This window comes from Hesperophylax consimilis, chromosome 17, assembly GCF_061612785.1.
Source record: "Hesperophylax consimilis isolate HC1 chromosome 17, BYU_Hcon_1.0, whole genome shotgun sequence".
Classification (NCBI taxonomy): domain Eukaryota; kingdom Metazoa; phylum Arthropoda; class Insecta; order Trichoptera; family Limnephilidae; genus Hesperophylax; species Hesperophylax consimilis.
In genome coordinates, this window is record NC_142852.1 from 27,158,197 (window position 1) to 27,170,980 (window position 12,784).

General features: G+C 34.8%; 1 long non-coding RNA gene across 2 annotated transcripts; it reads right to left on the bottom strand.

Annotated features, from left to right (window-relative positions):
* Positions 1–4,126: 4,126 nt before the first annotated feature.
* Positions 4,127–10,549, bottom strand: LOC149416360 (uncharacterized). 2 transcript variants are annotated; one of them, XR_016303536.1, is made up of 2 exons: positions 8,013–10,549; positions 4,127–7,484 (listed from the first exon to the last, which is right to left on the bottom strand). It is a non-coding gene; the product is annotated as an uncharacterized LOC149416360 (long non-coding RNA). The 2 variants fall into 2 exon arrangements; XR_016303537.1 differs by having other exon boundaries at positions 8,009–10,549.
* Positions 10,550–12,784: the final 2,235 nt, after the last annotated feature.

Genomic DNA, 12,784 nt, shown 5'->3' on the forward strand with positions numbered 1-12,784 from the left:
TTTTTTCAGGCTCTTTGATACTAAACGGGCTGAAATTTTGTTATCGCGATGAGAATCATGGTTTCGTTTGAAATCAGTCACAAAATATGCATTTAATTGCATTTCTGGAAAAATCTTTATTCTACTGGGCACTAATTTGAGACTTGGGTTCGGACTTTAAAAGGCATTTTATCATCCTCTTTGGTAACAAACGGGCTGAAATTTTGTTATCGCGATGAGAATCATGGTTCGATTTGAAATCAGTCACAAAATATGCATTTAATTGCATTTCTGGAAAATTCTTTATTCTACTAAGCGCAAATTCTAGAATTGGGTTCGGACTTTAAAATGTATTTTTTCAGGCTCTATAGTACCAAACGTTCTAAAATTTTGTAATCGCGATAAGATTCATGGTCCGAAATCAGTCACGAAATATGCATTAAATTGCATTTCTGGATAAATCATTATTCTACTGACCGCTAATTTGACACTTGGGTTCGGACTTTATAATGTATTTTTTCAGGCTCTATGGTACCAAACGTGCTTAAATTTTGTAATCGCGATAAGAATCATGGACCGAAATCAGTCACTTTATATGCATTAAATTGCATTTCTGGATAAATCAATATTCTATTGAGCGCTAATTTGAGACTTGGGTTCGGCCTTTAAAAGACATTTTTTCAGGCTCTATGGAACCAAACGTGCTTAAATTTTGTATTCGCGATAAGAATCATGGACCGAAATCAGTCACTTTATATGCATTAAATTGCATTTCTGGATAAATCGTTATTCTATTGAGCGCTAATTTGAGACTTGGGTTCGGCCTGTAAAAGACATTTTTTCAGGCTCTTCGATAATAAACGGGCTGAAATTTTGTAATCGCGATGAGAATCATGGTTTCATTTGAAATCAGTCACGAAATGTGCATTTAATTGTATTTCTGGAAAAATCATTATTCTACTGAGCGCAAATTTGAGACTTGGGTTCGGACTTCAAAAGGCATTTTTTCAGGCTCTTTGATACTAAACGGGCTGAAATTTTGTAATCGCGATGAGAATCATGGTTCGATTTGAAATCAGTCACAAAATATGCAATTAATTGCATTTCTGGAAAAATCATTATTATACTGAGCGCAAATTTGAGACTTGGGTTCGGACTTTAAAAGGCATTTTTTCAGGCTCTTTGATACTAAACGGGCTGAAATTTTGTAATCGCGATCAGAATCATGGTTTCATTTGAAATCAGTCACAAAATGTGCACTTAATTGTATTTCTGGTAAAATCATTATTCTACTGGGCGCAAATTTGAGACTTGAGTTCGGACTTTAAAAGGTATTTTTTCAGGCTCTTTGATACTAAACGGGCTGAAATTTTGTAATCGCGATCAGAATTATGGTTTCATTTGAAATCAGTCACAAAATGTGCACTTTATTGTATTTCTGGTAAAATCATTATTCTACTGGGCGCAAATTTGAGACTTGGGTTCGGACTTTGAAAGGCATTTTTTCAGGCTCTTTGATACTAAACGGGCTGAAATTTTGTAATCGCGATGAGAATCATGGTTTCATTTGAAATCAGTCACGAAATGTGCATTTAATTGTATTTCTCGAAAAATCATTATTCTACTGAGCGCAAATTTGAGACTTGGGTTTGGCCTTTAAAAGGCATTTTTTCAGGCTCTATGGAACCAAACGGGCTGAAGTTTTTTAATCGCGTTAAGAATCATTGTTCGAATGAAAATCAATCACAAAATTTTCATTTTATTGCATTTCTGGAAAAATAATTATCCTACTGGGCGCAAATTTGAGACTTGGGTTCGGACTTTAAAAGGCATTTTTTTAGGCTCTTCGATAATAAAAGGGCTGAAATTTTGTTACCGCGATGAGAATCGTTGTTTCATTTGAAATCAGTCACAAAATATGCATTTAATTGCATTGCTGGATAAATCAATATTCTACTGAGCGCTAATTTGACACTTGGGTTCGGACTTTAAAATGTATTTTTTCAGGCTCTATGGTACCAAACGTGTTAAAGTTTTGTAATCGCGATAAGAATCATGGTCCCAAGCGAAATCAGTCACAAAATTTGCATTTAATTGCATTTCTGGAAAAATTATAATCCTAGTGGGTGCTAATTTGAAACTTGGGTTCGTACTTTAATAAGCATTTTTTCAGGTTCTATGGTACCAAACGGGCTGAATATTTGTTATCGCCATAAGAATTGTAGTCCGAATCGAAATCAATCACAAAATTTGCATTTCTCGAAAAAAAATTATCCTATTGAGACTTGGGTTCGGACATTAAAAGCTATTTCTTCAGGCTCTATGGTACAAAACGTGCTGAAATTTTGTGATCGCGACAAGAATCATGGTCCCAATCGAAATAAGTCACAAAATCTGCATTTAATTGCATTTTTGGAAAAATAATTATCCTACTGGGCACTAATTTGAGACATGGGTTCGGATTTTAAAGGCATTTTTTCAGGCTCTTTGATACTAAACGGGCTGAAATTTTGATATCGAGATAAGAATCATGGTTCGATTTGAAAACAGTCACTTTATATGCATTTATTGCATTTCTGGATAAATTGTTATTCTACTGAGCGCTAATTTGAGACATGAGTTCGGCCTTTAAAAGGCATTTTTTCAGGCTCTATGGAACCAAACGGGCTGAAATTTTGTTATCGCGATAAGAATCATTGTCCGAATGAAAATCAATCACAAAATTTTCATTTTATTGCATTTCTGGAAAAATAATTATCCTAGTGGGCGCAAATTTGAGACTTGGGTTCGGACTTTAAAAGGCATTTTTTCAGGATCTTTGATACTAAACGGGCTGAAATTTTTTAATCGCCATGAGAATCATGGTTTCATTTGAAATCAGTCACAAAATATGCATTTAATTGCATTTCTGGAAAAATCATTATTCTAATGAGCGCAAATTTGAGACTTGGGTTCGGACTTTAAAAGGCATTTTTTCAGGCTCTTTGATACTAAACGGGCTGAAATTTTGTAATCGCGATGAGAATCATGGTTCGATTTGAAATCAGTCACAAAATATGCATTTAATTGCATTTCTGGAAAAATCATTATTCTACTGAGCGCAAATTTGAGACTTGGGTTCGGACTTTAAAAGGCATTTTTTCAGGCTCTTTGATACTAAACGGGCTGAAATTTTGTAATCGCGATGAGAATCATGGTTCGATTTGAAATCAGTCACAAAATATGCAATTAATTGCATTTCTGGAAAAATCATTATTATACTGAGCGCAAATTTGAGACTTGGGTTCGGACTTTAAAAGGCATTTTTTCAGGCTCTTTGATACTAAACGGGCTGAAATTTTGTAATCGCGATCAGAATCATGGTTTCATTTGAAATCAGTCACAAAATGTGCACTTAATTGTATTTCTGGTAAAATCATTATTCTACTGGGCGCAAATTTGAGACTTGGGTTCGGACTTTAAAAGGCATTTTTTCAGGCTCTTTGATACTAAACGGGCTGAAATTTTGTAATCGCGATCAGAATCATGGTTTCATTTGAAATCAGTCACAAAATGTGCACTTTATTGTTGTATAATTTTGGATCCAGGTAGAAATTTAAACCACTTATTTCGCCAGAAATGTTTATTGCAGAAGAGGAAGAAAATTATAAATCAACCTATTTATTGACTTTTAGCAGGGGAGCATTTATGGCGACATCTATTGAAAAAACTATCAACTTATTTATTAATTTTAGTCCGTTGGAAAGGCAAGCATCTACACACAGAGACATCTATGCAAAGCCAACAAACTCCAATTTCTAACATAAACTCCCCCCGAAAAAAGGATTGGAGGTCATTTTTTCTGAAACAAACCCCAAAACATAAGAATAAAAATTAAGCAGCTAAATATCTACATATATGCCAAAATTAATTTGGAAGAAACAAAAATAGTAATTATTTACTATTACTGTTAATACAAAAAAAATTGATTAACAATAAATATTTGAAATAATAGGTAACCTATTTCTAAGCATAAGTTTAAACATAAGACTACTCTAAAAACGAAATGACAATTTCAAACTAACTAAAATTATACAAATTAATTATGAGATTAAAATTATTACTTTCGTTCAAATCAAATTCATGCAATTCACTAAGCTATTCTATACTATAATTTAACAACTAAGATAATTCCAATAACCTTGTTCTAACAGAAATCATAACAATAATCAAACATAAAACAAATAATATAGACAACACAACATGGAGCGCTGGTTTCCTGGTCATCCTTCTTAAGGGTTTGTGTTTTTCTATAGTTCATTACCACATTTATAATTAGTTTCTTCAGATGTATTTGTGTAGTTTGAAATTACATATAGCCAGCAGGCTATCTCGGTTTATAAGCGTTCATTTTTAAAGTGTTTTTTTTTTTTTCTTGGTATATACGGATCTACAATCCTTTTTTTATTTTGTACATTTTTTATCAAACTCGCAAGCTTTATTGTTATCCACTTTTTTATGCACTGTTTTTACCTTTTATTTATTATTATTTCTTCCTTATCTTCTTTTAATTTATTATTATTATTTTTTATTTTTATTTATGATAATACACAAAAATTTTATATTGTTTTTATCACGAAACTTTTTATATTGTTTTGCACAAAACCTTTTTTTATTTTGCGCTTACTCAGCGTCTGGTCCGTTGGGTGGGGGTGTCGACATTTTCAACTCCTCGTTGTCATCTATTGGCAACAGACAGATCTTTGATATGGCCCTCTGGATGATGCCTTTCGACGTGATGATGGTCGCCACGCGAACTCTTCCATCAGCGCCAGGATGAACGGCGCTCACACGTCCCAGCCTCCAGTAGCAAGAAGGGACGTTGTCCTCCTTTATTACGACCATGTCGCCAGACCGCATCTGCCTTTGATTCCTATTGGTCCATTTGCTTCTGGTTTGAAGTTCTGCTAAGTACTCCTTCCGCCACCTCGACCAGAAAAATTGTACAATCTGGATTAGTTTTTGGTAATTGTTTAATCGATTGAATGTGATATGTTCCAAATTTTGTTCTGGAATCGCCGCCAAACTAGTTCCTATTAGAAAGTGACCGGGAGTCAAGGGATTAAGGTCATAAGGATCATTTGATAAGGGAGACAGTGGCCTGGAGTTTAAGCAAGATTCAATTTGACACAACACCGTATTAATCTCTTCATAAGTTAATGAAGCGATACTGGTTATTCTTTTTAAGTGATGCTTAACTGACTTTATCCCAGCCTCCCAGAGCCCCCCAAAGTTCGGCGCACGAGCTGGTATAAATTGCCATTGTATTCCTAATGTGGATAAATAATTATCAATTTTATCATTAGACATATTTAAAAAATTATAAATTTCTCTTAGTTCATTATTAGCCGCTTTAAAATTGGTTGCATTGTCCGAGAACATTTTGCTTGGTCTACCACGACGCGAGATAAACCGTTTCAAAGAGTTTAAAAAAACTCTCTGCGCTCAAGGACAGCACAGCTTCTAAGTGCACGGCTTTAGTGACCATGCATACGAATAAGCAAATATATGATTTAACGCTATGTGATTTTCTGTGAATACCCGACTTTATTAATATTGGTCCACAGTAGTCCACTCCTGTTATCTGAAATGGCCTACATTCAGTTATTCTTTCAGCTGGCAGGTCGGCCATCAACTGCTGTTCGGATTTGGGATTACATCTATAACAAATTATACATTTTTTTATTATTTTTTTTACAATATTCCTTCCCTTAATCGGCCAAAATTTCATTCTAATCAACGCCAATAATGACTGCGTTCCCGAGTGTAAGTTCAAGTAATGATAGTGTTTTACAATTAACTCTGTTAATTTATGATGCGAAGGTAACAAAATTGGGTGCTGCTGGCCTTCGGTTACCATTTTACCTTTGGAGAGCCTTCCCCCCACACGAATTAGATCCCTTTCAATAAAAGGATCTAATGACTTTAGTGCACTATTCCTAGGTATATTACTTCCATTATTTAAAGCTCGAATTTCGTCTCTGAAACAGTATGATTGCGCCCGAGATATTAATTTGTTTACTGAATTTTCCAACTCACTAACTGTCAATTTACTATAGCGGCGCTGCGAAGGGTTTCTACAATTAAAAATAAATCTATTAATGTATGCTGTTACTCTCTGTAATTTGGAAAAATTGGAATATCTATCAAAAATGTCCCAGTCCTGTTTCACAGCAGATAACAGTGCCGATCTTGTTTTGATCTCTGGTGGATCAATACAAAATGAGTTGGAATTTGGCCAGCACGCTGAATCCAACGTCAGCCAATCTGGACCATGCCACCAAATGCTGGAAATTAATAACTGTGAAACGCCGATTCCTCTGGAAAGCACGTCTGCTGCATTGTCTTCTGACCGTACATGGTTCCATTGCTCCGGCTGACTGGTTTCCTGGATTTCCGCCACTCTATTAGCAACGAAAGTGTTCCATCTTACCGGCTGATCCCTGATCCAGCACAGTACTATTTGGGAATCACACCAGTATGTAGTAGGTATATCCGGAGTACATAGAGCATCTTTAATGTAATTCACTAGTCTTGTCAGTAATACGGCTCCACATAATTCTAACTTGGGTAGAGAAACACTTTTCAAAGGCGCTACCCGTGATTTGGACATTATCAAATTGGAGTACTTCTTACCCAATTTGTCAGTAGACACCATATAAACACAGGACGAATATGCCTTTTCTGAGGCGTCACAAAATCCATGTAGCTGTAAATTTACATGATCTTGACATATTATCTTTCTACCTATTCTTAAATTATTTAATTGAGGCAGTTCATTCACATATACTTCCCATGTCTTCAACATATTATATGGAATGGGCTCATCCCATTGAAGCTTTGCCTGCCACAATTTTTGCATCAATAATTTAGCAATAACAGTAACAGGACCTATTAATCCTAACGGGTCAAATATGGACGCAATGCATGACAGTATTTGTCGTTTGCTATTAATTGGATTTTTTAATAACTTCACTGTGTATAGGAAATTATCCTGCTGATTGTTCCAAGACAGGCCTAATATTTTGTTGTCATTTGAATCTGTACTAATAATCATATCTGACATGTTTTCTTCCTTCGAACATAACGAGGGCAAATTCGACCGCCATTTCCTTAAGTTCATCCCAGCGGATGCCATGATGGATATTAGTTGTTCTTTAATTATTAAACAGTTTTCTTCAGTTTCATCTCCAGTAATTAAATCATCCACATAAAAATTATTCTTTATAATCTGACTGACCTTGTGGTTTGATGATATATTTTCATTTCCCAGCTGTTGGAGGCATCTAGTTGCCAAAAATGATGACGGCCCCAGACCGTAGGTAACGGTGTTAAGTCGATAATGCTGAATTTCCTCCTCCGGGAAATTTTTCCATACTATTCGCTGTAGATCTCTGTCTTCGGGTCGCACCAATACTTGCCTGTACATTTTCTCAATGTCGGCTGTTATCGCGTACTGGTGTTTTCTGAAACATATCAATTGTGCGGCTAAATCTTTCTGTAAAACAGGTCCTATCATGAGAGCATCGTTTAACGATATACCATTGGATGATTTTGCTGAACCGTCAAATACCACTCGAGTCTTAGTGGTAGTGCTCGATTCTTTCAATACTGCATGATGTGGCAAATAAAAATAACAATCTTCATTAGAAGGTACTTCGCACCGGGTCATGTGACCCAAGTCTATATATTCCTGCATGAATTCTTTATATTTTTTCATCAGGTCAGGATTTGAAGAAAATTTCCTTTGCAAATTGCAAAGTCTTTTTTCCGCCATGGGCAGCGTTTCTCCCAACTGTTTAACACAGGGGCGCTGTGGTAAGCTTACCATGAAACGACCATTGTCATTCCTTTTATAAGTGTCCTTGAAAATCTCCTCGCACGCTCGCTCCTCATGGCTCCGGTGCTTCACCGGTTGGAATTCTTCTAATTTCCAGAAGTTTTCAATCTGTTTATGGATTATATTTAATGATAGTTGACAAGATTTTACCGGCCTTTTTATTTTTGTTGTGACGATGGGTCCTGACACCAGCCATCCGAATTCAGTTCTCTGTAATATGGGTCCTGAGTCTCCATTTCGAAGTTGATCTTGCTTCATAATTTCCCAAAAGATTTCCGCTCCGAGTAGCATATCTATGGAGCTTGTTTCATAGAAGGCAGGATCCGCTAACTGAAGACCATCAGGTATGTTGGCATCCTTTCTCTGAAAAGAAATTTGCGGCAGATGACTTGTTACTTCTTTCAAAACGAGACATTCTATGTCTCTTTCATACGGTGAATAGTTCGAGAAAATTCTTAAATTTATGCTATTTTTAATATTCAATATTTTGTTTTGGATTCCGGTAATCGGTATGTTTGCCCTTTTGGGTTTTAATTGCAACCTTGTTGCAAATTCTTCTGTTATAAAATTGGATTGAGAACCACTATCCAATAAAACTCTAGCCTTAATCAAATTTCCGTTATTATTCAACACTTTAATAACGGCGGTAGATAACAAAACAAAACTATTAGATATTTTCGTAGAGTGATTTGTAACTAAAGGTTCATTATTTGATGTTGATGGTGAATCCTTATCCTGAGACTTCGAATTATCTGTTTCCTTTTTTAAATGCAACAAAGTATTGTGCGAGTTATTTTCGCATATACGACAATTGTATTTACTTTTACATTCTTTTAGCTTATGACCCAAGCACAAACATTTCAAACACGCATTTACTTGACGTATCTTTATAATTCTATCCTTAGTATTTAATATTAAAAATTTTTTACAATTATAAACCTTATGATCGCCCTTGCAAATAATACATTTTGTCATTTGAGGCGTTAAAGAAATCATAGCTTCTTTTCGGTATTTGAAAGGAAAAGTTTTATTTTGATTAAATTTTCCTTCAGTAATCCCAGCAAATTCTAAAATCTGAACTCGATCTGATAAATATTTTATAAACTCTTTATATGTGGGTAGATTCTCTTTTGTGGCAAATACTTCCCAATGATGTCGAGTTTCACTATCTAGTTTTCGCGACAATAAATATATTAACATGATATCCCAATTTTCGGTGGGTATATTTAACTTATTTAACGATTTTAAATGTAATTCGGATTCATCGATAAGATTCCTTAATGCTACGGAATTTTCAAATTTTATTTCAGGCAATTTAAATAATGCTTCAACGTGCTTATGTATAATAATTTTTATATTTTGATAGCGAGAAGTTAACATCTCCCATGCAGTATGATAGTTCTCCTGGTTATTTGGAAGTGAGGTTAATAATTTAGCTGCGTCACCTTCAAGGCATGATCGCAGATAATACAATTTTTGAATAACTTCTAAAGATGGATTATTATCAACTAAAGCAACAAAGGTATCCCGAAAATTCAACCAATTTTCGTAACTCCCATTAAATTTTGGCAACTCAAGTATAGGCAAACGTATGTTATGTGATGTTGTATTCTGAACTTTATTTAACAATTTATCTTTAGCCTTAGCAACAAGATTATAATATAAATTTTCAAATGCTTGCCTTTCTGTTTTGGTTAATTCTTCCGGCGAAATTGCTTCTATGTTATCTTGTAATGAGTCGAAAGTGTCTAAAATTGGTTCAAGTTTCTTCAATCTGACTTCAATTTCAGATTGCGACAAATTATCACCGTTTATATATTCATTGAACCTAGTTAATTTCGCCTTGCAAATTCCACGCTGGTTAATCAAAGTTTTGAGATCCATTTTTAAATATCAAGAAAAGAGGTATTCACAGAACGTATTGTCAAATGATAATCACTTGTAATCAATCACTACACGTGCACTGTCCTTGATCACAGAACTTTACTAACTAACCGATAAACAATGAATTTTATCTGAATTTTATAAATGCAACAGCTCGATGGCTGTCAAAAAGAAAACAATTTGACACTATTGTTATTCTCTCCACAATCTCCACCGCGCATGCGTCAGCTTGCTTCGCGGCTGGGTTGGTGTTTTTACCGACTCGCGGTAACTTTCGAAATTTAAACTAACGGATTTTCAAATATAACCGCTCGTAATAAATCTTTTAAGAAATTTAAAATACTTGCTTTGTATTCTAACTTCTTTTTATATTGTTGTAACAATTATTATTGCTTACTACAATTTCGATGATGGGTATGAAATCAATTCAAACAACACTTGGTAACAATCAGCCCGATTCAATTTTAAAACAAACAAAGAAATACGGCTGTGTAATAAATCATGCTCTCCTGCCTGGGAAAATAAGGTAGGTATATGGGATATGGTCACTTGCCCGTTTTTCTGAAGATCCCCTCTGATGTTGGATGTTGAAGATGTTTGCTGGTTCTTTTATCATCCGCGATTCAATCGATAATACGGATGCGGCACGAAGGTCCAATGTATAATTTTGGATCCAGGTAGAAATTTAAACCACTTATTTCGCCAGAAATGTTTATTGCAGAAGAGGAAGAAAATTATAAATCAACCTATTTATTGACTTTTAGCAGGGGAGCATTTATGGCGACATCTATTGAAAAAACTATCAACTTATTTATTAATTTTAGTCCGTTGGAAAGGCAAGCATCTACACACAGAGACATCTATGCAAAGCCAACAAACTCCAATTTCTAACAATTGTATTTCTGGTAAAATCATTATTCTACTGGGCGCAAATTTGTGACTTGGGTTCGGACTTTGAAAGGCATTTTTTCAGGCTCTTTGATACTAAACGGGCTGAAATTTTGTAATCGCGATGAGAATCATGGTTTCATTTGAAATCAGTCACGAAATGTGCATTTAATTGTATTTCTCGAAAAATCATTATTCTACTGAGCGCAAATTTGAGACTTGGGTTCGGCCTTTAAAAGGCATTTTTTCAGGCTCTATGGAACCAAACGGGCTGAAGTTTTTTAATCGCGTTAAGAATCATTGTTCGAATGAAAATCAATCACAAAATTTTCATTTTATTGCATTTCTGGAAAAATAATTATCCTACTGGGCGCAAATTTGAGACTTGGGTTCGGACTTTAAAAGGCGTTTTTTCAGGCTCTTCGATAATAAAAGGGCTGAAATTTTGTTATCGCGATGAGAATCGTTGTTTCATTTGAAATCAGTCATAAAATATGCATTTAATTGCATTGCTGGATAAATCATTATTCTACTGAGCGCTAATTTGACTTTTGGGTTCGGACTTTAAAATGTATTTTTTCAGGCTCTATGGTACCAAACGTGTTAAAGTTTTGTAATCGCGATAAGAATCATGGTCCCAAGCGAAATCAGTCACAAAATTTTCATTTAATTGCATTTCTGGAAAAATTATAATCCTACTGGGTGCTAATTTGAAACTTGGGTTCGTACTTTAATAAGCATTTTTTCAGGTTCTATGGTACCAAACGGGCTGAATTTTTGTTATCGCCATGAGAATTGTAGTCCGAATCGAAATCAATCACAAAATTTGCATTTAATTGCATTTCTCGAAAAAAAATTATCCTATTGAGACTTGGGTTCGGACATTAAAAGCTATTTCTTCAGGCTCTATGGTACAAAACGTGCTGAAATTTTGTGATCGCGACAAGAATCATGGTCCCAATCGAAATTAGTCACAAAATCTGCATTTAATTGCATTTTTGGAAAAATAATTATCCTACTTGGCACTAATTTGAGACTTGGGTTCGGACTTTAAAAAGCATTTTTCCGGCTCTTTGATACTAAACGGGCTGAAATTTTGTAATCGCGATGAGAATCATGGTTTCATTTGAAATCAGTCACGAAATATGCATTAAATTGCATTTCTGGATAAATCATCATTCTACTGAGCGCAAATTTGAGACTTGGGTTCGGACTTTAAAAGGCATTTTTTCAGGCTCTTTGATACTAAACGGGCTGAAATTTTGTAATCGCGATGAGAATCATGGTTTCATTTAAAATCAGTCACAAAATGTGCATTTAATTGTATTTCTGGAAAAATCATTATTCTACTGTGCGCAAATTTGAGACTTGGGTTCGGACTTTAAAAGGCATTTTTTCAGGCTCTTTGATACTAAACGGGCTGAAATTTTGTAATCGCGATGAGAATTATGGTTTCATTTGAAATCAGTCACGAAATATGCATTAAATTGCATTTCTGGATAAATCATTATTCTACTGACCGCTAATTTGACACTTGGGATTGGACTTTAAAATGTATTTTTTCAGGCTCTATGGTACCAAACGTGCTAAAATTTTGTAATCGCGATAAGAATCATGGTCCCAAGCGAAATCAGTCACTTTATATGCATTAAATTGCATTTCTGGATAAATTGTTATTCTACTGAGCGCTAATTTGAGACTTGAGTTCGGCCTTTAAAAGGCATTTTTTCAGGCTCTATGGAACCAAACGGGCTGAAATTTTGTTATCGCGATAAGAATCATTGTCCGAATGAAAATCAATCACAAAATTTTCATTTTATTGCATTTCTGGAAAAATAATTATCCTACTGGGCGCAAATTTGAGACTTGGGTTCGGACTTTAAAAGGCATTTTTTCAGGCTCTTTGATACTAAACGGGCTGAAATTTTGTAATCGCGATGAGAATTATGGTTTCATTTGAAATCAGTCACGAAATATGCATTAAATTGCATTTCTGGATAAATCATTATTCTACTGACCGCTAATTTGACACTTGGGATTGGACTTTAAAATGTATTTTTTCAGGCTCTATGGTACCAAACGTGCTTAAATTTTGTAATCGCGATAAGAATCATGGACCGAAATCAGTCACTTTATATGCATTAAATTGCATTT